This window comes from Neolamprologus multifasciatus, chromosome 7, assembly GCF_963576455.1.
Source record: "Neolamprologus multifasciatus chromosome 7, fNeoMul1.2, whole genome shotgun sequence".
NCBI lineage: Eukaryota > Metazoa > Chordata > Actinopteri > Cichliformes > Cichlidae > Neolamprologus > Neolamprologus multifasciatus.
In genome coordinates, this window is record NC_140445.1 from 51,774,104 (window position 1) to 51,800,477 (window position 26,374).

The 26,374-nt window shown below is 39.7% G+C and overlaps 1 protein-coding gene across 3 annotated transcripts in view; it reads left to right on the plus strand.

The window, feature by feature from the left end:
• Positions 1-2,339: 2,339 nt before the first annotated feature.
• The window catches only part of tp53i11b (tumor protein p53 inducible protein 11b), a 48,532-nt gene continuing 24,497 nt past the window's right edge, over positions 2,340-26,374 (plus strand). Inside the window, exons 1-2 of one of the 3 annotated variants that reach the window (XM_085167750.1) lie at positions 2,341-2,473; positions 15,611-15,707. The gene's annotated coding sequence lies outside the window, so the exon portion shown is untranslated. Of the gene's footprint in view, positions 2,474-15,610; positions 15,708-26,374 lie in introns of all 3 variants that reach the window. The other 2 variants (XM_085167753.1, XM_085167752.1) reach the window with 2 other exon arrangements.

Consider the following 26,374-nt stretch of genomic DNA (forward strand, 5'->3'; position numbering starts at 1 on the left):
GCACTGAAAAATGGACAGGATAAAAGAGAAAAATCTCTATTTCAACCCATTGTGGCTTTCCATCAGTGTCTTCTCCCTCATTATGTGCCCATATCTTCAGTCCTCTCACACCAATCTGCTCACTCCAACACCTACCATCTTCTTCCATTTACCTGTAACAACCAGTCCTGTCACTGCTCAGTGTCAAATGTGACTGTAACCAATATCCGGCTGAACCGTGGAACTGCGTGTGTGTGTGTGTGCAATAATCAGGCGAGCAAAAATGCCACAGAAATAAATCAGATCTGCAGAGATGTTTTCCATGACTGCGATTACTAGTTTACGCAAACACCCTGCTGTGTTTAAGCGAAAATTTTTTGCTATTAATGGAAGACGATATCTGTCTCATGTCGGCTTTGAGTCTGTTTTCAGTATTTAACTGGAGTTTAGGCGAGCAGTCACAAATCAGAAATGTGATGCTTGGCATTTTTTATGGAAAGATAAGCCACAGCCTTTAAAACAAAGGGGGGGGGGGGATATGCATCAAAAGTGACACATCCAGTTAATTTCGTCTTTCTGTGGTGCTGCAATAAAATGTACAGAAACCTGTGTTTCTGGTGCTGTTTGTCAGAGAAATCTGTGTGGGCTACGTTGCAACATGAAGCCGCTCTGATTAATGTGTGCTACTTCACTTCTGGCAGCTACATCAGGCAAATCCTCAGAGACACTTCCTCCAACACTAATTCAGCACCTCTGTTCAAAGCTCGCAGCGTGTTTTATTAGCACCTGGATGAGTATTGTTGAAGCTGTTACAAAGGCAGAAGATAAAAACAAATAAACCTGCCTTTTTCCTTGTAAGCTGTGAAAATAGCATGAGGAAATGGGAGGTTGCAAAATTGTACATATGTATACACATATAGCTTGTAAAGTATGAGTAAAGTACGAGCAGAGAAATGTTATTACCAAAATGAAAGTGTTCATAGTTCTGCAGAAGCATGCCATCAGTGAGTGCGCAGGGTGTTTTTTGGGATTGGGGTGTTTACTTTATTTCCCAACCTAGGGGAAAAGCTGTGAATCACAACATAAATATGGGGGAACACTTTGAGGCAAAGGAAGCAACTCACTTTCTCTCTGATTTCTTTCTTATCATAGGCTCTATACAGTATAGCCTATTTATGTTTCTTAGTGTTGATTTTTTTTCACTTAAATAACATTTGGAGTTTACACAAAGTCTTCAGCAACTGGAAAAACCCCATTTATCTAACATATTCTTTTGGCAGGCTAATAAATGTGAGCCTTTCTTTGAGAGGAAGGTTCTCTGATCAAATAGTTGTGCAAACTGTTTATTCAGACGAGAGTAATAGTTTATCTTCATATATGCTTTCTCTCACTGCTGTGTGCCTAGTTTTTGTGCGTACTTTATTCTGGAGCATACATTCATTTTTACTCAATTTTCTCTACTTGGGTATCTATTTTGGCGATGAGGAAGTTTAGCATAATTCCAGTAAACAGCATGAAAGCGAAGGGCTGCATAGTTAGTTTATAGCATTTGCTATTGCTCTGTGATTCTGAAAAACAGTAATATTAAAATGGCAACAGCTCTGACGTGCGTTTACCTGACACTTTACCTCTTACTGTGAAAGATGTAATGCCTGTAATTACTTTAATTTTATTTTTTTTAATTTCTATATATAATAGGCCTTTTGGGAGATTGCTGATTGAGTATTTTTTTCCCTCCATCCCCAAGATTTTTATGGAGCTTCAAAATATATGAGCCTTATAATGAAGTTGAAGCAGTCTATTAAGCATGTGTTTGTGTACTTGCCGTGGTAGTTCAATGACCTTGAACTTTAGAAGTTTCTTTGATGGGAGGTGGAAATGTCTTCAAAAAACTAAGGCCAGCAGCTTTCGTTTCAAGCTCCTTAGTCTTATTAGCACATTTAGCCTTACAGAATTACTTATAGGTGGCACTTATAATCTTTAATCACATATGACTACTCTGCAGTGGGTTTATATGATTTTTTTGTACTTTAACTAAGTTAATGCCACGTTTCTCTTTTTTTCCCAAAGTCACAGGGAGCCACTGGTCATCTACTAGACTTAACTTTTCTAAGTTAAAGACTAACTTAGGAAAAAAAACACTAACAAATGAAGTAAAATACTTTTAATTTTTTTTTATGTTTTTACTTACCGCGAATAACAGATCAGCACACTCATTAAACCATTCTTTATTTTGCTTTTAAAATTTTGGCCTGTAGATCACTCTGACGGGCTTTTGCTACTCTGTGTATTACGGTAGAAGAATGTGCGTGTGCGCCCTGGTGTGAGCGCCGGTTATTACGGTAGCGCGGTTGATGATTGTTTGCTGCTCCGGGGTCTGTGAAAGCGCCGAGCGCTGCGATGAACCTCCACAAAGCCCGCTCTGCTCTCCCGCTGTAACCGCAACTAACGTCTCCCTCTGAGGCAAACTTTGGATACCGCTCCGCTCCCAGCTGTAAGTTACACACACGTCCTCGTGTTTTTGGCACATTTTCCGTTTTTCCTCTTCCTTTTTAACGAACTACAGTTTTACTTTAAGATGCTTCACGCTTTGTTTTCGTCTCGGAGAGTAAATTGTTAACTGCCAGATAAAATAGAAGTCATTACGCGCTGCATGACTCGGAAAGCCTTTTTTTCTTCCTGAGTTTTTTTTTTTTAAATTTTTGTTCGCACCCGTTAGTTTTTTTTTCCTGTTGTATGAGTAGTTTATTTCAATTTTCTTAAAAGCTTTAATAGTATGCTACCCCAGCCGGAGGACAATGAAGTTGAAAGTGGTGAACAGTTCTGTCAAACCCCACCTCAGTAAGTTTAACGCTATTCCTAGCGTAGCGTTGTAGCTATAGGGATAAAAGGCTGTGTTAGTATTTAATTTTTAGCTATACATTAGCTTCCTAACTATCTGTGTGAACGTCTGAGCTGCTGCACCCCACCCAGTACATGTTTGGGAGCAGCTAATAATTGTTTGGTTATCCGGCTTAAAAGCATTTTACTGTCGTTATTCAACACGACACAGTCTATACTGCAATTTGTTGGCTTGGTTTTAAATAGCAGTCTTCCAAGTTTATGGATTTCGTTATACATTTATTATTATTTTTAAACGAGTTAAGGCATTGGCTTAATGACAGAGGTGGAAACTCATTTTAACTAGAGTGGTTGGGCATTGAAAGCCACAACAAACTAATATCTTCTTATACTGGCAGATTAGAATGACATCTTAATGTGTTTCTTGAGAAATGCCTCAGAAGCAGCTGTGTTTATTATAAAGAGAAGAGAGGACACATGCATGCATACCTCAGTGTGCTGCAGTGTTTGTAATATAAAAATGAAAGGAATTTCTGCAAGTGTACACTGTCCACATTTATGCTTTCTCTTGAAATTGTAATTAAGATGAATTAAGATGAAGCATGGCTACTGATTTGACGTGTGTTTAAAGAGCTGCCCCTCATTGTAGGAAATTAAAAATCTCTCAGTGTGTGGGAGCCTGCTTAACGCCTGCAGGTCACGTTAGTGATTGGTGTGTCAAGACTTGTCCCAAGCGGAGTTCAGCAATCCCTGAGTAGACGCTGAATAAACAGTCATGCTGTGAGTGTTTAGTTGTCTGAGGGGAAAGTCTCGCTTCTTTTTCTCCTGAGAGTTGCTGATTGAAATCTAAACTAAAAGTGCGTTTTTCACTTTCTGCCTGCTGAATTTGCTGAACATGTTGAGCTGGAAGGGTAGATGGTGAAGAGTTGTGTGTGTGTGTGTGGTTTCTTTTGTTTGTTTATTTTTTCCCCCCCTTCCCCTCCCTGATGATACCGCTACTCGGTTCATGCGTGCTCATTGACACGCCCTTGTTTGCAAGGCAACAAGCGATTGAACACCTAACTCGTGATGCTGGTATGAGTCAGACAAAAAGCAGCATGACGAAAGCGCCTCAGAAGCTTTTGAAAAAAAATCTAATATTTCAAAATGTCACACAAGGAAACAAATGAGGGCTTTTCCCCTCAGCTTGAAGCCTTTAAAATTGCATCGCTGGATTGCTGTTCTCATGAATGGAGCTCCCCCCCCCATCCCTTTTTGCATGCATTTGAGTCGCACTGTTTTCCCCCTAATCATCTTGCACTTGGACATCTCATCCAGGCTCTCTGTGTGGGCAGTGGTTTCTTATTGGTCAAGGAAATGGTAAACTGCGCTTCGATCTTTATTCTTAGTGGTCATGGCGACAAAGTTGCCAGCTTTGTGAAATATAAAAAAACAAACAACGAAAAAAAACAACAACAAAAACCTGATGTTGAGTGGGCAGCACTGGATGCCTTTTTGTGATACTGTGGCTGTATTGATGTAGACATGTTTTCCAGCTGAGGTACTTGCTCAGAATTAGCCAATCTTTTAAGCTAAGTGAGGATAATCTAACCATCAGGTATTTTTACTGTTAACATAGTAGCACTCTGAATGAAGTAGTGGCTCTAGTAAAGAGGTCAGATGTGGCTCGATGTTGACCTTTTGGGCAATTTGCCTTTCCCGTGAACGCTTCTGCCTGCAGGATACCGTCACCTTAGCTAACCCTCAAAGACTGTTTTGGCTTTTGTTGCAAGCCCTTCTCACTAATGGCTCTCATGCAGAACAATATCACGGTTCACTGTGTCACACAGAAGTAGCACACACTGTCATGCAACTGTGCTTATTATCTGTCTGACCAATGAAATCCTGAGAGGGGTGCCTGCAGTGCAGAACTGCAGATTTTGAGTGTGTCCCCGTGCACTCCACCAGGCTGGATAGGGAGTTGGGCTGGTCTCAGTGGAGTTGGGCTGCGAGGCCAACATCATCCTGTGAGAGTTAAGCAGAAGCATATGTAGATGTGTTTATGTGTCTGTGTAGTCTTATATCAGAGCGCACTGAGACAAGCAGCAGCACAGAGTACAGCTCTGGGCAGTCCCACAGGCACATAAACATTCTTGTTTTGCTGCCTGATGGGTAAGGAAAGGTAATATGGTAATATTTTTTTGTATTAACCTCTCAGTGAATTGAAAAACATTTCAGTTCACAACACTGTGCACCAGCATGGACCCAAACTAGCTATTTCATTTTTAACACAGAGAACATTTGTTTCTATTGCGTTATCCTTTAAAAATGAAAATGTAGCACACGTTGTTGCTGTAGGGGAAAAATCAGAGTTTTGCCTCAAGCCTTGTTTTTAAGTGTTATGTAAATGGTTAGAGTAAGAATTTTGTTCAAACCACATCCCTGAATGAGGGCATCTTCTACTGTGCTCCTTTCATAACCGTCTCTTTAGATGTAGGCTATCCTCAAAATAGCAACAAATATGATTTACTTGAGCGAACCTGTAGTAAGCTATATTTAGTTTAATCTTTTTCTACTGACTTCTGGTCTGTCTCCAGGGCTTACTGTGCACCAGCAATATTGTCATGCCAGTGAAGATGGCTTTCTTGGTGTCTCTGCTTTTAATTTCCTTCTGTCTGCTGTGACTCTGGGTTAGCTATAGGCTTTAATAAGGACCTTTCAGCAGATGAGTCCCTGTTTATTCCTAGTGGACAAGATTAGAGAAGCTAAGACTCCATGTTGCTTTTCAGATTTTGTCGTTTTATGGAGGTTGTAGACTTATTGATCTAGGAAAGGCAGAAAAGTGGTTCTGTGGTTGAATGTTGGCAAAAGCCTGGACAATTTTAGTGAATATTTGGCAAGGCCTTTCATTTTGAGAATTCCAGACAGACTCTACAAAATCTCATCCTGTGTCCATTTCCTTGATGCGCACTGTAATTCCTTCTGCAATATTACTGTAATCTTTTGTCAGACTCACTTGCATCCTTATGCTCAAGGTGTGACCACAGCTAATAGTATTTATAATCAGGAAGTAGAGTAAAGCCTCTTACACACAGGCTACGTTTTTTTTTTCTTTTTTTTCTCTCAAACGGTGATGCCATTCATTATCAGTTTAATTGTCGACAACTCCTGTCTAATTTTTGCTGCTAACCTGCTCTCCTCTGCCCTTTGATTATGTTGTTATGCCTACGGAGTGGCTTACTGGACAGTTTGGTTCAAACACCTCCAGTTATCCTTCAGGTGTTTTAAGAGAGGATCTCATCTATCTATTATCTTGGACTGCAGCTGGTGATGGTAGTCCTTGTTCTGCTCGGAGCTCCACAGGGAGCTAGAAGGCCACTCTAATCAGAACTGGCAGCAGGTGGAGAGCTGGTTCGTGTGCTGCTATGCCAAGCTTAGCAAGGCTGCTGAGCAGAACAAAGACTGCCATCGGCAACTGCAGTCAAAGACGGTGAAGATTGAATTCATCAGCAAGATTAGAGGCTTACAGAAGAGACCCTTGATTATATTGCTCTGTTTTTTTTTTGTTTTTTTTTTAAAGCTTTAAACTGTATTAAGCCTGTTTGATTACAGCAAAAATCATAAACAACTATTTTGGTCAGTCATCTTGATTATTCATAAACTTGAAAGTTTTGCACTTACTGAAGATTAAAACTTTACTATTTATTCACTGTATGTGAAAACCCCCCCAGAAAAAACAAAACATATGTGGGCTCCAGGGGACACAGGGTTGTCTGACTGGGACTTCTGACTCTAAAGCCCCTTCGCCCCAACCAGTGGTGCCTGTCGGTCCACAGCCTCCACTGTGGGATCCCTAGGGTACAAATGTGGTTATAAAGGGCCCCCTGCAGCAGCAGACTGGCTTGCATAGCAGCGCAGGGGTGAGCGACAGAGTACGGAAAGCAGACCATGTGAGAGACCCTGAGCGATCTGGGGACAACGGTTAATAATGGAAACCTTGTGAGTTTTACTTCCTTTAGAAATAGCTTGTTGACTGAGATTTCTCTTTTAGTCATCTTGGTTGAAGCTGTGATAAACAGTGAGCAAGTGTACATGTGCTAGCATGCACAGCTGTAACAGAACAGTATGGACACATGGGTGTGCATATGCTCATAGAATAAATAACCAATAGAATCTAAATCTGTGTTTAGCACTACAGCTGGTTTGTTTCACTCCTGTACAATAGCACAGGAGTGAAAGAAGTCAGCAGTGAAATGAAATAGAAATGGGTATGTCTGGTAAAAGACCTGCTGCCTTCCACAATAAGAAATAATTCATGCTGTGCTGGTTAGCTGCTCACAGAGCTATGCTGTGGAGTTGGGTTAATTGAGTCTGTACGTATTCGTGCTCACAGTGGAACATTGTGATTGTTTTGGCTGCTCGTATGTGCTCCTGCATTGAGACATTCCCCCCCATGGTTTCACCTTTCCCCTTTGCCATTTGAACAAAGTCTCCATTCATTTATCCTCAGGAGCACACAGACATTACGTCTGACGTTTTCAACACCCTCGTATGTCTGGTTAGCTGACTTCCTGGCACCCTTTTACTGGGAGGATTCAAACCTACAGTGTGATGAAAGAAAATAAAGGATCTCCTCTGCTAAATGTTGAGAATTAAGGCAGCAGCTTCACCTCCCTGTAGGATCACAGTGTCACATCCATGCCACCCCTGTGGAGGTTCAGTAATCCCGATGGTATAGTTTGGTTTCTTTATTCACTCACAGATTCCTCATCAGAAGTTCACCACTGAACATTTTACTTCATTATGCATTACTTTCACATTCCAGGTTAATCTAAAGGTCTTTTCACTGAAACAGGTCTTCTACCAAAGTCACTAGATTTCTATTCCAATAGCAAACTTGCATGATTAATTTAAGTATTGTTGAGCAACATTTAAGATAAAGTTTTCATTAATCAATTGATTTTTTTCTTGTTTACTTGATTTTTCTGGACAGTAGCCAAAGAGTAAAACACGTCTTTATACCTTTTTTCAAAGTTGTTATGTTTATATTGTTTCATATGACTACTCAGCAGGACAAATAATTAAGCAGTTGTTAATTAAAAGGGACAAAGTAAGCCTAAAAGGCTGGAATTATTGCTTATAAAAATGTTTATCATCCAGTTTTCCTAAGCTGCCTATTACTTTTAGGCAAATGCATCTGGTAGCGACTGTGTTTGTCAGCAGAAAAGATGTCCCTGGTCCAAGTTGGCCAACCTTTGTTCAGCAGTGAGTGACTTTTCCTGCTGTGATGGTTTAGATAAGGATGGGAGTCTCATTTCCTATGACGCGATTCACAAACTTTGAGTTTGCAAGTTGGTGTAATCACACAGACTCTTTCAAAGGCAAATTGTGTGTTTATATAACTGTCCAGGCTACAACCAGTGCTCTCTTGACCAGTCTAAATACATTTATTAGTTACTTGATTATTAATTCTGCCTTAAACTTTAAATGTGTAATGAGCTAGCATATCATATTTAGATTATTGTTATTTTTATTAATCAGATCAGAGCAGAAGCATAAAGACAAGTATCAAGTGAGCATTGACCACTTTGTTTTTCGACTGTATAATGCACATGCAGCTCATATCACAGTGGTCACAGCAGGTCACTATTTTAATTGGTTAAAGATGAAGGCTCATTTTCTTCTTCTTTAGCCATTTGTACCTGTGGAATTAGGCGCCATCAACAAGAGGCCTTTGTGCCTTTGCCTCTAGCTGGCTCCAAGGAAGATCTTTTTTCTTGGTGTCTGCTAAATAATAATAAAAATAATAATAATGTAAATGTGTTAGTCCCTGTAGTTGACTAACATACCCCGTGTGCTACTCTGCAATTAACCCATCCACCCAGTGAAGCAGTGGGCAGCCACCAATGCAGCACCCGGGGAGCAGTGTGTAGGGTCGGTACTTGGGGTACTGCAGGGTAGCCGTACAGTGGAGTCAAATCCCCGACCTTCCGATCATGGGGCAACCACTCTACCTACTGAGCTGTCCCTGCCAAAGGTGTCTTTACCACGTGCTTCTTGGATGGCTGGCCCTGCTCATGGCTTGGGGGTGTTCTATGTCAGGTCATGCATGGCTAGTTTTAGTACCATGTTCCCAATTCATCCTTACCACCTTGTTCCAGTTTCTTTTTCTACCGGCTGTTGTGTCTCGCTCCTCAGATCAACATTGCTGATTTGGTCTGGCTAGTGGCTCTATTGAGAATTCCTCTCAGATGACTGCTGATAAAATGTCAGGCTGAGGGTAGTCTTTGTCATCCTGCATATAAAAGCTCAAGCTTGTCACTAGGGCTGGGCTATATCATACCGTTCACTGTAATACCGGTTTAATTTTGGGCAACGATAGGAAAATTAAATATCGCAATAGAATATGGGTAAAACGTGCATGCGCAGTGCCTATGTTTACATACGCACATGGCTGCGACGCAGAATGAGAAGAGCGAAAGCGGATCGTTAAATGAAACAGATGAACCAGAATTGGTTTGTAAAAATGCTGCAACTTCAGTGGTGTGGAACTGGTTTAGCTTTCGTCCGTCAGATACACAACAAAGCACTATTTTTGGTAGAGCATGCTAGTGGGCCGTCGTTATTACCGTGTTGTTTGGAAAATACGGCACACTTAAAATCAATCCTTTGATTTTTCTGAAAATCGACAGTGCCCCTTATAATCCCGTGTGCCTTATGTATGAATTCTGGTTGTGTTTACTGACCTTGAAACGGTTTTATGTACACGGCGCTCAAAACGACTTTGCTAAGCTACGAAGCTGCACCGCTTGATGGCTTGTCGGAGCATTACGGCTATCGTAGGCAGGAGCCTTGCGGAGTGATACGTACTGTGCTTCAACATAATATTACCGTATTGTGTGTGTGTATAACCTCTTTTAAGTTTTGTGGATATTATACATGGTTATGCTGAGGATATGTCGGCCAGTTTCCACTGGAAATGCCTTTTGGTTAAACTGTCAGCAAGGAATATGCATTTGCACTGTTACATTTTTATATAACTTTAATGCACATAAAAAAACAGCTGCTTGTTTAAGTGAAAATACATTGATGGGGTTTTTTGCACTAATAAAGTTGTGGAGTTGTAAAGTATTTTGTCTAGTGTCAATTATATTGTCAGTTATATAGTTATCGCAAATTTTCAAATGTATATCGTGATAAATATTTTTGGTCATATCGCCCTGCTCTACTTGTCACCCTGCTTATTGATGTCGTTCCCCTATTTTGTCTAAAATAGGCAAATAACTCCATTCTGTTAGGGTCTGAGTGTGACAGTTCAGACAATGACTGTGCTGTGATTTTGGCTGTATTTACTTGTAAATTGCTTGTGATTAGGGATGGGTACCGGTATCCGACATAAACGGTAGTAACCAGACTGAAAAGCAGCGCACATTTCGGTGCTTTTTTTTGCCTGAGCTGTGATACACTTTAGATTCTAGCCAATCACTTTACGTTTCCGAGGATAGTAGGCGGGTCCAGGTACGTACGTTCTTTTAGAGCAGAGCTACAGATTAAAAATGCCCAAGGCGAAGCGATCAAAAGTCTGGCTGTACTTCACAGCAAAATATGCAAACTCAGCAGCCTGCAGCAAGTGCTTTAAGCTGATACTGTGATACTGTCAAAGGAGGTAACACCTCAAATCTGATGAAACACCTGGCGACGCATAGCGTTTTTTTAAAAGCCGAGAAATGCGCCGTATTTGATATCTTGCTGTGAGACCTCACACCGTGCACATCTACTGTGGGTGTGGTGCCTGTTATCGGACCCGGAGTTAGCAACATCCCCCAAAAACCCGAAGAGTAGAGTCCTGGCCCCTACCCCTGCCAGTGTAGCAGAAATGATGACGGATGATGATGGCAGCAGCAGCTGTTCTTCTCTGCGTTCGTGTGTAATTTACATTGAGTAGGCTAACCACGTTATTACATTAATGCATATAAGGTAAACTAGCAAACATCATCATAGCTACATGCGGCTGTCTTCTTGTTTGATGGCAGATATTCCCTTCACCCTGGCCAAAAAGGCTAAAATGACCAAAAAAAAGTGGAAAACAGTTAAACATGAGAGGTTTTTGGACAAAGTTTGTGTTTTTTCCATTGATTAAGCACTGCTTCCAGCCAAGAGTGATACCATATATGCCCCATAGCTGTAGAAAAGGCTAACATTGTTATCTTTTTACAAAAAACAGCTGAACATGAGAGGTTTTTGGACCAATTTTGTGTTCTCCATTCTTTAAGCACCGGTTTGAGCACCGTTTAAGCACCGGCACTGTTTCAAAAGTACCGGTTTGGCACCGGTATCGGATAAAACCTAAACAATACCAATCCCTACTTGTGATTGAAGTTAGAAGACCTCTCATTTCTTTTCTCTCTGAATCCTCACCCAATAAACACAGTAGAGAAAGAAGGAGAGCAAGGCACTGTTGCAAAGCAGTAGGACACCAGAGATTTACATTTAGACCATCTCAGAGTTGGTTTGTGATGGTCAATCTAAGATGTGTTGTATTTCTATACAAGAAAACTATCCAAAAACTGAATACCAAACCCAACAGATGAATATCTGAATATTCAAAACAGCTGGGTACAGCCCAAACAACCACACATGCAGTTTTCTTTTCACTAATTCTCAGATATTTTTGAGTTCATGTTGATTTCATTTAGATATCATCCATCGTTTTGATAGCAGCCATTAAAACCCTGATGTGTGCATGAAGTTGCATAAAATCACCCAATTCAAAGTGCTTACTTTGAATAGCACTTCGTAAGTTTGTTTAGAGGTGAAATTACCAGGAATAATTCTTCTGTATGTTAAAGTAGAAACACAGTTGAAAATGAGAATCCAAATTGAGTGAGATATGTCTCCAATTTGTGTGATTAAGCTCTACAGGATAGTTATTGGTTGATTACATTACAAATTATGCAATCAGTGCAGCGTGACATGATGTGATGGGGAAGAGTCCCTTTTTTTTTTTTTTTTTTTTTTGGGTGATTGTATGGGCCATCAGATATTATTTTTGTATTACCAAAATGTACATTCAACATTTTGAATTTCTTTCACTATTTGACCTGCTGTGATTAAATCTAAAGGGTATCATAAACATTTCTTAATCATGTTTTCCAGCTATAATGGTGTTATACTGAAACCGCTCTGACCAAAGTGTTTAATGACATATGTCTGAATACAGACAGTGGAAAAATGTCAGTCTTAGTTTTACTGGATCTCAGTGCAGCATTTGATACAGTTGACCACAACATATTACTCAAACGACTGGAGAACTGGACAGGTCTTTCAGGAACTGTACTAAACTGGTTCAAAACATACTTAGAAAACAGGAAATACTTTGTATCAATAGGTAACTTCACATCTGAGCAGACAAGTATCACATGTGGAGTTCCCCAAGGTTCCATCTTGGGACCTCTTCTGTTTAACATTTACATGCTCCCACTGGCACAGATTATAAAGAACAACAAAATAAACTACCATAGCTATGCAGATGACACACAAATATATATCACAATGTCACCAGGAGACCGAGGCCCTGTACAGGCTCTTGGTAAATGCATTGAGGAAATTAATGACTGGTTGTGCCACAATTTTCTCCAGCTAAACAAAAACAAAACTGAGGTAATAGTCTTTGGCGCCAAAGAAAAACGATTACAGGTCACCAGAGAACTTCAGTCTATACACCTAAAAAACACAAACCAGGCGAGAAATTTGGGTGTAGTGATGGATGCAGACCTAAACTTAGAAAAACACATTAAGACAATAACAAAATCAGCTTACTATCACCTCAAGAATATATCAAGGATAAAAGATCTGATGTCCCAACAGGACCTGGAAAAACTAGTCCATGCATTCATCTTTAGTAGGCTTGATTACTGTAACAGCATCTTTACAGGTCTACCTAAAAAATCAGTCAGACAACTACAGCTCATTCAGAACTCTGCTGCTCGAGTCCTCACTAAGACCAAAAAAGTGGACCACATCAGTCCAGCTCTGAGGTCTTTACACTGGCTGCCTGTCCGTCAGAGGATAGACTTTAAAGTTCTGATGCTGGTCTATAAAGCTCTGAATGGTTTAGGACCAAAATACATCAGTGACCTCCTGACCCAGTATGAACCTTCCAGATCCCTCAGGTCATCTGGATCCGGTCTTTTATCAGTTCCCAGAGTCAGAACCAGACACGGAGAAGCTGCATTCAGCTTTTATGCTCCTTATATCTGGAACAAACTCCCAGAAAGCCTCCGATCAGCTGAAACACTCAGTTTATTTAAATCCAGGTTGAAGACTCACCTGTTCTCAGCTGCATTTGAATAAAGCACCAAATCCGCACTCAAAACGTACATTTTAACTACTGATTTTATCTACTGTTCTGATTTTATCTGTTTTGATTTTATATACTGTTTTGTTTGTTTGTTTGTTTGTTTGTTAATTAGTTAGTTTGTTTGCTTGTTTTAATCAATTTTAAATCATGCTTTTTATTTGTTTTTGTTTCTAATGTCTCTGTAAAGCACTTTGAATCACCTTGTTGTTGAATTGTGCTATACAAATAAACTTGCCTTGCCTTGCCTTGCCTTATACTTCTATCTGCACTACACCCGACGTGGTTTGCTGACATTGGTGAGGCAGAATGACAAGACTCTTCTTTCTATTGAAAGGTTTAATTTTCTTCTAAATGGTTTAAGGCAGTGCAGTCACAACTAGACTTTTGTCAGGGGAATAATTGAAGTAAGGACTAGGAGATAAATGCAACCTTCTTCATGATTAGATGTCTACCTCATTGTGCTTGGACATCAACCATCTTATGCAAGCATTGATTTGCCACTGACTAAGGTTGATTTCCTCATTTGTTTCTGTGTAAACTCAGCTGAGCCCACATGGTCTTTGTGGTGTTCAGTAAAAACCTGATTGGCGAGCTGCTCAGATGTGCTTACATTTATTAGGAAGTGGTTTTGGTGTATACAAAGATTGCAATGTAGAGATAGGAATGGGGCCAAAAACTGGAAAACTGTATAAATGGCTTACTATACAGAAATTGGATCAGAAGTTTTATGTGTAGGAATTTACTGACATGGAGAAGAAAGTTAAAATGTAACGTTTTAGGCCTAATGGAATAAAGACTGAAATATTAGGATTGTTGCTAGGTAGCCTACTAATGTTACTACGAGTTACAACATTGCATTACATTAGCTTAAGCATTTATAATACATTAGCATTATATAAATTCTTATGGAGCGTAATTGATATTACACTGACAAGTAAGGAATAACAACAGAAAGTACTTTTATGTTCTACTTACTGCCTTCTTTATCAGTGAGTCAGGGTGGCAGTTGCATTACTTTCTATCTCTGTGTGTAGTATTTCCTCTTGTTGTGGTTGTCCATCTTCAGCATGTAAAGAAACGAAAGTCATAGGCTTACAGTGCCCCTCTCTGTTCTGGAAGAAGGAAAAAAAACAAGTACAGTCACTTTTTTCTTTAATATTATTTTTGTATGGAAAAGTATCGTAAGCATCTCTTCTAGTGACATACCTACTCTGCAGTGAAATGTTCATCTTGGATTTGGAGCTTATAAATGTTAAACAACAGTTGCTTTTACTGAAATCCCTTTTGAAGCTAAATTGCTTGCTAGTCACTATACATTGTTTACTTCTCTGGGAAAGTGTACCTTAAGCTACAGTGTAGGTTATGGCAAAGGGTATAGAGCCACTTGTTGCGTCCACATGTGCTAAACATTTGGCTGCATGGTTTTGTCATTAAGTGCCAACATCATATACCTGAGCATAGACAGTGACAGCGTTGTTCATTGTCCATTGGTTTTACTGTTTATATTTTCCCCCCAACCTGAAAGTAAAAATCAACTTAATTAGCTGTTGGTCTACACAGATTACTGCTACTGGTGAAGTTTATTGAACACGATTTAAGTAAGTGGCTGTGATTTTTCTGGCACTTTAATAAGGCTTAAAAGCATCTGGGATAAAAGGGTGATATCCGCACATCAAAGGCCTCATACACACTGAGTTTGGGGACTTTCTGACGACTTAGAGCAAAGCTTCAGTCAGATGAAACCAGTGGCCTTTGAGAAAAAAGTTAATTCCTGTTAGTGCCATTTGCTAAATGGGCAGCATATAGTCATTTTGACTGTAGGCTGCTTTAGATTTTTCAAAATTATAATCTCTGATCTGTCATCTCATAATTATGTCCAATTTATTGCAGTCTGCTAACAAAGTTTATTTATATAGTTGTCTGTGTAATTAAGAAGTTAGAGTAATGTTCGCCTTATCGCTGCATTTGTAAAGACTGGTTTGTATTTTCTGCATAGAATTGAGAGGAAAGTTGAAGGCCGTTTGTAAAATGCATTGTTCCAAGTATTGATTTTCTGCCACAGAGAACCTTTATCATTTGCACTGAGTCTGCTGTGTGGGAGCAAGATCGACAAACCACTCGCAGAGTCTGAATATTAACAAGAGTGGTGTGTGAGTCTGTTGGCATGGACCGCTAATGTGTATTGTTCTATCATTGGAAGATGACTTTCTTACTGACAGGGGAAATTGATTCAAGTATTTCTGACAATGAGTCAGAGCTTGGTTATGTAGAACCATTCATAATTTGATGAAATGTTTAAATTATTATTATTGTTGTTATTAATGTATTGTTGTTATTAATGCGGTGAGGTGTGGTTGGTGGCTCAGCTGCAGGGGAGGGGAGGAGCAGCAGTCAAGGGAGGCTGGTCATCACAGCTGGAAAGCATTACTAATCATGCCTTCCCTGTTTTAGAAGCTGCCAGGGCTGAAGAGGAGCTGTGGGCAGGAACAGTAAGAGAAAGGAGCTGAAAACCTGCTTGTGAAAGCACAAGAGTACTGAAAAGCACACTGTAAGTAAAGAAACATCCATGTAATGGTGAAATTTGGGTTTGGAAAAATTTTCATTATCAGCGTAAAAACAGACATTCCACAAGTATTATTTCTGTCAGATTTATCAAGCAGGTTTAGTAAAAAGTAATTTATTCATATAGCCCATACAAAAACAACAGTAGTATACATTACAGAGGTGGGAATCACCATACATCCCACGATACGATATTATCACAATACTTAACACACGATATGATATTATTGCAATTTTTTAAAATATTTTGTGATATTCAGATTCTATACATAAAGGTAAACTTTATCAATATTCATTTTATCTAATATCAAAGTCTCACACTCAGTCTTTCTCTCATTTCAGTTTTATTGTTGACAAACTGAACGGTTTGTATTACAGTCTAGTCCAACTTAACTGAACGCAACCATCTGGTACAATTATAGCTATTCTGAACTATGCAGTTTATGAAAACTATGCAGCCCCTTCAGCAACTGAAGAATTTGAAAGTAAATTAAAACAAAATATAATTTTACATTAAATAAAAAAGTTTTACACTTAATTAAAATAAAACAATAAGTAAACTGTCATGTTTATTGCTGCCAAAAAAAAAGTTAAACACATTTGGACAGTGAAGGAATGTCAGGATTCTTGCTCAGAAAAAGGATCAACATGCTCTGAAGTCAGAGCACAAAAACCTTTTTTGTAACAAAATATCGATTTCTGCTGTCCCTGTATCGATACATTATTACCAAACAAAATATCACGATACTACACAGTATCGATTTTTTCCCCCACCCCTAATACATTAGCCATGCTTGTGGGACAAGCAGTTTTCAGCAGTGCAGAATTTAAGCAAACGTATACAAAATTATCACATAATGAATGGAATTTAGTCTATTTACTTCATCCAAATTGTGCTCAGGGTCATATGTGTTGCTTCATGGGCACGTTTTTCCCCGTTTTCAGAAGAATCTCTCCTCCTCTTAGAATAATGGTCAGATTTGAGTGAAAGTTGGACACAGTGATTACCTTAGGGGATTCATCCAAATTGTGTTAATCCAAGGTCATGTTTGTTAATTAATGGGAAGTAACTTGTGACATGGATCTTTAGGTGGATGAACAACTGCATCAATGACATTCTGGTTGTTTATGTCGGTGTATTTTAATAATCAGGGTGTAGGCCTCTTTCTGTGCTCATTAAACCCTGTTTTAATGAGCATCGTTACGGTCACTGGCCTTACTGTAGATTAAACAGCAGTGTATTTAAAATTAACCTCAAAGATTTTTATCAGCAACATGAATCTTTATAAAACTGCCATGGATCACTTCTCTGCAGGACATACTTTTACTTTTTTTTTTTTTTTTTTTGCCTGTCCCATTTGGTTCTTTAGCCGTCAGAATTGTTGTCTGAAGACCAACAAGGATACCCAATGGATTTATTTTGCCAAATGGATCATCATGGCATTGCCGTATTGGTCCATTTGATCGACCTTTGTTTTTATTATTTATTTATTTTATTTTCAGTTGTTACAGACGGGACAGACATGCGTGAGGGATAGGAAAGGGAGAAAGAAAGAGGAAGGAAAAGAAAAACAGAAGGGGAGAGGGACAGTGAGAAAGGGGGGGAAAAAATATCTCCGGGATCACCTGTTGAGAGAAAAAGAATAGAAAACAAGCAAAAAAACCAAACAAAGCAACATACTAAACACAACACCATCGCATTAATCTAGCTAAGTGTAAACAGCAGTAAATACTAAATATTGAATGTTGTTGTGCAGCACGCAGGACAGACAGCGCACAATGTGCTTTGAAGTAGCAGCCAAGAAAGGTGTGATTTAAGTCTACGAACAGTGAACACCCGTGTGCACACCTGTGTGGATCGGCGTGCTTGTATTCAAATGGTTTCCCCATGTAATGGTCTGCAAGAGGATGTAGAGAGCCATAGCCCTGTCCCCCAGGGCATGAAGCAGGCATGGAGGAGATCCAGGCCCCAGACATCCAGAGGCCCCAGAGTGCAAAATACTGCAAAATACTTTTACTTTTGACATTTTAGGTTTGCTAATAATACACAGTGGTTTATAGTGTGAAACGGTTAATTTTGATGATCACTGTAGAAGTAATAATCATAGCAGTTCTTCAGACTAAAGAAAGCTGCAGAAGATTGTCAGCATACATAAAAGAATAAGACAGGCAGCTCAAAATAATGAAATGGTTTGTTACAGCCGTGACCATTGTTGTCCACATGCACTTAACTTGATGTAATTAAGCACATGTGGGCATGCTGTACAGTCCCTCATCTGTGACAATAGTGCCAGTCACTCTGCTTTCTGGTTGCACTTGCTGAGATTGGCAAGGATCCCAGTCCATCCCACCAATTAATGGACCTACCTGGTTGATGTGCCCTTTAAGCCCAGTATATGACGTTAGAACCAGGATTAACAAAAGATGTGAACGTGAGAAAGGTAGCAGTGTGTGACGCTGCTCTCCCATATGGAACAAAATGGTAGTCAGCTTTTCAGTTTCAGGGTTGTTTCTCTGTGTTCTGAACTCTTATGTCTCTAAAGACGTTTTTAAATACTGTGTGATTTTATTTATCGATTTGTATTTTTTTGTGAGCCAGCCAAAGTAATGCTTTCTTGCTTGAATAGTTTGGATAACTCCTAAGATTTAAATGTGCTGTATAACTGCAGACCATTTCACTTGTTTTGTTTGACATTTTCATCATTGCTTGTTTAGTGTGAGCCCCAGAACATGGTGATTGTCATGCTGCCAGGTAATAATGGTAACGTCAACATCATCTTGTGCTTCAAAAGACTGCTTCCCAGTTTATGGCACAACAAGGAAGTTGTGCTTGGTTTCACTCACCTATACATACTCGAATGTGTTGCAGGGTAGTACTTAGAGATGGAACAAAATATTGATATGACAATACATTCTGACTTCCTCTATCAGTATGACTGTCTGTACACTGAATAGATTTTTGCAGCCACTTGGCTTAGAGCTGCTGTTTTATGGCACCCTGCATCACTCATGCATGTCAGATAAATGAAGCTAAACTAAATGAAAGGTGTCCACCTTGTTGTTGTGAAGAGGAAACTCTTATCAAACTGTTATCAAAATGGAATAATAATGATGCACGAATGTAATACATATAAATGCAGTGCTTGTTGAGTATTACTGATAATTGCCTTGCAGTGTATTAAGTGTGATAGAATTACTATCATCATAACAAAATTATCATGGGAACCTTAATAGCTCCGTAAATCCTGATTTAGCTTTATAGCCGATAAAAGTGGACACATTTCTGTGGAAACCAGCTTATGTGTGTTTACAGTCATTACTAGAACTACTGCTTTCGCTCAGGACGCTAAATGAGACACAGAGAACATAAATGCACACCTTTGATGTACTAAAATACATATTAATAGATGTTGAAATAACACCAACGTATTGGGTACTTAAAGAATTTCTATTTTTATCTTTATTGAGCCATTAATTCCACGTGGACATGGTTTTAGTGACGCAAGTTGAAACCTCAAATGAGTACACTTCGTCATCCAGCAGTGCTGCTTAGCAACCAGGTAACGCTTCAGAAAGCAAGACGTGCTGAGAAAGCAAGGATCAAGTCGAAGTCTTGAAATAGTAGTACTGTGCCGGCTGAGGGATCTGTCCTCAGAACAATTGATTAACTGAAATACTTTAAAACTAAAACTTTGACATACAGTTTATTTATCAGTGGTCAGTGCAAAAAGGAATGGTAAGGTTTTAAATTTTTAGAAGTTTTAATCGGCAAAACTCTTCGTCTATAGAAATCAACCTCTTAGTTTACTCTGCGTCTGATTGGTGAGTATTTGCTCGTTGTTTGTTGAACTTGAGGATGACGGAGAAAAGGAGGATGCCAAAATGTGATAGATTTTTGTGCATTGTGCTTTAAACCTTGAATATTCATTTTGTTAACTTTTACCAGCCAGTGTGGCACATTTACATACCAAATGAAAATTCTACCTACATTTGGCATTTACCAGGTGTTGATTTTGGACCTTGTTCTCATCTGGACAAAGTAAATGTTCTCAGCCCTGTGTTTTCCCTTTTCTGCTTCACTTCTAGAAACTGCAGATTATCATACTCCATTTTTAGCTTCTCTGCACAAAATCAAGATTAAAGAAACACAGAAAAATGTCAACAGGAAAGTTGGACTAGCAGGACTTATTTAAGATTAAATTGTTAGACGGCCTGTGTGGGTTTTCCTTAGGTTTCCTAAATATGCTGTGCAAGTATAATATTGGAGTATCAATGTAGATCATACATTGTTGCACATCAGACTACTAAAATATCCGCTGTGTCCCCTGGACTTGTGTGGTTTGTTTTCTTTAGTTTGTTTCTCTCAGTGGTGGAGAATAAAATGAAAGAACTTCCAGTTTACTTACTGCTTATGTTTCACTGGTAGCACAAAGTTTTAATAAAGGAGTTCAATAAAGTATCCTAGGATCTTTTTCTCAAGTGATGCAAGATGGAGCTAGAGATTGGCCATCTGATTGGTGCTTCCTTTAACTCTGTGGAGACGAGAGAACTGCGCTAGAAGGCGATGTTTCTGCTTAACTCTCCACCACTTACCACTCAGAGGTCATGACCTCTGAGTAGTGGCTAAAAGAAGGGGCTGAAATATTCCGTTGTGCCACAGGGACACCAATGTAGGACACGGCATTGAAAGCAGCCAGCTGAGCTGGTTCAGGTATTTGACCCTTTGGTAGTTTCCTGCCACACCCAGCTCACAGGAGACCCAGTGGATGACCCAGAACTCACTGTAGAGATTAGATATCTTGTCTGGCGTGAGAGTGTTTTAAAATCCTCCAGGAGGAACTATAACATGTTGTTTTGAGGGGGGGAGGGGGAGAGTCTTTAATACCCTATTTGGCCTGCTCCCTCCCCAAGCTGTCTTCAAACAAGCGAGAGAAAAAAGTAAAGCATACAGGATTGTAGTTAGTAAACTGTTATCATTATGGATGAAGTGATTTAACTCAACCCTTTTTTTTTTTTACTTTAGTGCTTTAATGCTGAATCATTTGGAGTTTCCCATGAAATACTCAAAATTCTCCTGTAATGTGGCAGTAGTCTCCTGGGGAAAATTGGGCATGCAGCGTTTTAGCTACTAATAACCATTTGAGGTGCGTTATTAAAGCTTGCCTCATTAGCTCGTTTAATTATGGTTGGCTAACAGTTACTCTGGACAACGAGCATTTGATGTCTGGTATTTCAAGCTACCTGTGGTTGTGCTGCACCACCAGGGCCTTCAGTTCTCCTGAATAAACTCTCCAGATTTCAGAGTTGCCCGTTTATTTGGTATGCCTGTTTAAAACTAACGTAGTACAGTCCAAAAATCATAGTGTCAGTGTAATAATATGCTGCTGCTGCACAGATGAGCAAATTAAACAGCAAAAATAATAATTATGTGTAAGTAGTGATAATTACCGGCTGGTGTCTTACAGCAGAGACGGCGTCATAGAGCATTGTGTTATTTTTGTCGTGTGTACGGGACTCCCCCCCCCCCCCCCCCCCCCCAACACACACACTGATCTCCAATGGTTTTGTTCCTGGGAGATCATTCATCTCCCAGGTGTGCGTGTGCGCCAAGTGCAGGCACTCTATTCTGCAGCTTCTGCGATAGCTTCACAGTTAGCCTGCTGTGTAAAGAGTGATTCCAGAGATAGAAACCCCAACAATGCCTGGCAGCCCTCTGTGGCTTCATATTAGAAGAGTCTCTCCCTCTCAATTCCATCCCCCACATTGTCCCAGTGTAACAGATGGTAAACATAAGCCACCTACCTTACTTGCACACCTCTGTGTTGCACATTATTTGATAAATAACAAAGCTTTGTCACTTGTACTGCTGTCCCTCACTGTTCTTTTTTTTTTTTTTTTTTTTTTTTTTTTTTTTTTTTTTTTTTTTTTTCGTGGCATGCAACTAGTAAATTGGGCTGATTAGATGAAAATGTCTGGCAGAAATTATTTTGGAAAAAAGAGGAGGTGTGTAATATTCAACTGTGATACATTCATATATTATGCATCTATCTATTTATGCATATGAATGTTGCAAAAGCAAACTACAGCAACTCTGTGCGTGAATGTAAACACAGATTCATGTGCGTCATAAGTAGGGCTGCCACGATTAGTCGACTAGTCACGATTACGTCGACTATTAAAATCGTCGATGACTAATTTAATAGTCGAAGCGTCGTCTGAAGCTTTGTAAGATCCCAAAATCGCAGGAATAAGTAGTAGGATTTAAGAGTGTAATAACGGACTGAAACAGAAGATGGCAGCACTGCATGTACGAGGATGCCAGCTGCTGTTAAACCTCGAAGAAGAAGAAGCTGTGTCCGGTATCGTAACTGTGTCCAAATTCAGGAACCGCATCCTCCTGTGCCCGCATTTGTAGGCCGATTACTTTACAGCGACACGACGAAGACTGTCCAAATTCGAAGACTCCAACAAATGGGGCCGACAAACGCGCCCTTCATTTCCCCAGATTTGAAGGATGGGTCGCTTCGTGGCCCAACCTATCCCAGAATTCATAGCGCGGCCCTGCTCAGTTTCCAACAATGGCGGCAGCTAGTTAGTTTTAATATTACTCTTATTATTCTTTCTGGGTCACAAAATAAACGTTTAACATATTTTCAGGCAAGAATGTAGCTGTGTAAACTTCAAATATCTGCTCAGTTTATCAAGACACCACATATTCCCAAAAGCGCTCCAACGTTTTCGGAGACGTCTGTTACCCACCAGCTCGATAGCGAGCCGGGATTCAAGGCTCATTAGAGCCGATGAGAACACCGGACTCCCGGCAAATCATTTTCAAACCCACCGCCGCCTTTTGCTACTCAGGTTAAACATATATAAGTCACTTAGATAACTTCAAGCAGACAACTGATTATCAGAAGTGTGAGATGCTCGAGTGGTGCTGGTGCAATAAGCTGTACGTTTTACGTCCAATGGACGCATGATCTGATTAGTCGACTAATCGCAAAAATAATCGGTGACTAGTCGACTATCAAAATAATCGTTTGTGGCAGCCCTAGTCATAAGACGGAGAGAAAAGGAAGAATAGCTTCATGGCATTGTTCATGGTAGTGTAACTTTGGCTAACTGTGTTTACCTGTGTCCCTGTCTAAGGGTGGGGGTGGGGGGTGGGGCGGCTAAATAGAATACATAATATGATAAATATATCTATTTTACTCATAATGCAAATGCATATGTTACAGATTGATGAGTCTGCTTGGCTCTGAGTGATGTGAATCCTCACTTTTATGATGTCTGCGTTTATTTGTCATACATGGAGAGAAAACATTATAGTACACAAGCTATACATGAACCCTTTAGGTGGACTTCAATCAAACTTCAAAGAAGTATGGACTGATGATGTCTCTAAGTATAAGCTCCACTTCATGCTAGGGCTGTAGGCGCTGAGCTGCTTCACAAACCTTAAATGTAAAATAGTGCATTCTCAGTTGGATTTTATTTGTTAAAAAAGTGTTTAACTATGTAACATTGCAACTTGTTTGAGTAAAAGAGGTAGAGGTTACTCTAAGTCACTGTATAGAAAACATTAACTGAGCAATGTGTTATTCTAATTAGAGAATCAAATTAGAGAAGAAGTTAAAAAATTTTGAGTGCACGCTGACAGTAATGGTTCTTAGAAAATCATGGTGAAAGTTGCAGGTTAGCCTTTATTAAAAAAACAAAACAAAACACAAATTGGAGTCAGTGCATCTCCTATCATTTGAGAGCAGGCATTAATTTGGTACTGGTTCCAGACTGTTCAGTACTGGAGTATAAATAAGGGCCTTGGCAAACGGTGCCGCAATTAGAATTAATGCAAAGTAAATTTATTCTAACATAGCTGATGTTCTTCTCCCAGTAATGAAGCTGCTGGTGTTGAGCGATCACATTTGATATTGCTTAGTGTTTACAGCCTGTGCTCTCAAGTCCAGGGCTGATGAGGCAGAATGTTCAAAATTGATTGCTACATTTATTAAATAATATGCATGCATTATCTGCCTTATACATGGGCATGAGCCAGTGGTGGGGAGAGTAACAGCAAGACCAATTGAATCAAACAGCAAATGTAACAACAAATGTTATTGGTTTAAATCAGGTATTCATTAATGTTAAATGTAAAACATATTTTTATAGGGGATTTTCTTTAACTTTAGAGATCATGTGAATGACATGCAAATACATACATTTGGGGGTTTAAAAAAATAGGCTTTGTCTAAGGGGTGTTTCTTAAAATATAACCAACCCATCAAGGCCAAGTCCAGTCCCTGCCTTCACTGCGGGATATCCATGGATGCAGATGGGAGCGAAGAGAGCCTCGGGCACCATCAGACCTGCACAGTAGCCACATAAGAGACAAAGATCACAACCGAGTGTTTTGTGCCACCAAAAATGGACTGAGAGATTGAATGCTCCAGAGACAAAGGCAGCTACAGGGAACTCTTAATGAACTTTCTAATGGTTCATTGTTACAATGTTTAGTTTTATTTCCTTTAGATGGATCTTCTTGATCAAAGACTTTTCTTTTTTTTTATGACCAGGGGGGTCATATTAGCTCAAACTGAAAACAGAGAGTGAGTTTGAACAATAATTCTTTTTGTCCCAAATATTTTGGTTTCATAACCACTGGAAGCCAAAATTTATTGATGCACTCTTTGATATATCACAATATGTGAGACCAGGTTTTACAACAGATTTATACTGTTTAAAAAAAGATTTTGTGGTAACATCTTACAATAACAATGATGACTGGGACAATAAGCTTCCCTTACGTAATTGGGAAGGAGTAGGTCATCCTATAAAAGAATATACTCCCCCTCCGCTAAGTTATGTAATAACTGAATATTGGACAGGGAAACTCCAAATCCCAGAAATCATTAGGGCAAGTTCATTCCATGGTAACTGTCCTCAGATGATCTGACAGTAATCATCTGTTTGAGTCAGCACAATAATCCATTGATAGTAACCGAGGAGCTTTTCTGTTCTCAGACAAACTGTGTGCAGATCTTGCCTGTGCTGTAAATAGGGATGGGTATTGATAAGATTTTCACGATTCCGATTCCATTTTCGATTCTGTTTAACGATTCGATTCTTTATCGATTCTCTTTTCGATTCTTTTTAAAAAAAGGGAACACTAAGGTCTGATAGCTTAGAACTTTGTTTTATATCTTCTCTTTGAACAAGATAGAAATTTAGGAGTAACATGGCCTTACAAACCCAACAGTGAGATCTTAAGAGATCCACAGCCTACGGCTCTTCAATGGGGTGTCACAGGGTCCCCAGGAAAAAAAAATGTAAATGTAAAATAATAAAATAAATATTCTTCTGTAGCAATAACAAAGTATAACATCAATTATTCTGTAGCAATTACACAAGAATATCCAGTAATGTCCCTGCCTACAATTAAACACATTCACTTACCGAAAATCATCTGCTGTGGCAAATGGGTGCAAACCTTTGACCACAAACTTAGTCACTGCTCGGTGACATTCGTCTATCCTGGCCTGAAAGGAGACGCTAACGGTAGACTGCAGTGAGAACTGCCAGCATCTGAGCCAGATTCTGTCTCTCTCATCATGGTCATCTAAATGCACAGTAATGGCAGGTTTTGTAATAAGGCAGATCGCGCTAACATAATATGCACTGTTAGTTGATTATTTACCTGCGCATTAACGGGAGAGGACGTGCAAACGTTACCGCTGCTGCTGGGTTGAGATTCACGAGTCCGGAGCGGAATTAAAAACACGACATTCATTTAAGGTCATCGCGTGTTTTGTGAGCAAATGCTTTTGTATATTTGTAGTGTTTCCTCCCTTAAATGAAATATCTACTTTGCAAGTATTGCAAGTTGCCCTGTTGTCATCCATTCTTGTAAAGAAAAACCAAACTTTTGAGCGTTTGAGCTGCTTAGGCGCCGTGTTTCCTGCCAGGTAAATGACGCTCCGCAACGTGGTGACGTCATTCGGGGCGACTGGAATCGATAAGGGAATCGTTTGCAAAAATGGCAAACAATTCCAAGGAATTGAAACACTGGGAACCGGTTCTCAACAAGAACCGGTTTTCGATACCCATCCCTAGCTGTAAAGAGTAAAGTATCCAGGGCCTGTGTTGGTGGTCTGTTTTGACTCAAGACAGATATTTGTGGCCTTCTCGATTGTCCTTTGTGTATCACCAGCTATCAGTTTTGTTGCTTCCTTGCCCATCTTCTTTTCTCTGCCCTTTTGCCACACAACTGAATTTCATTTGCAATTTCATCTACATCAGAGCCAGCATTGGTCAAGAAAGGGAATAATTACTTTGAAGAAGTCTGAGTTTTAATGTACTTGGATGTTGAAGATTTTCTTCATACCTTTGGCAATATAGATTCTGGTTACCGGCTTGTGTTTGGTGGATATTGGGGAGTAGTCCCTCAAAGATTTCCCGTTTAACTCAACTGTGCGAACATGTTGTAGGAAAAAGAGGAGACAGGCCCGTGTGTGTGTGTGCGCGTGCGTGCGTGTGCGTGCGTGTGCGTGCGCAGTGGCTCCACTCATGTGAGTTTGACGTCATTGTTTAGCAGTGCTTAACTTTCAGGAAAACATGCCAGCACGGATTCAAGGAATTGGGCAATTTGGTGGCGGC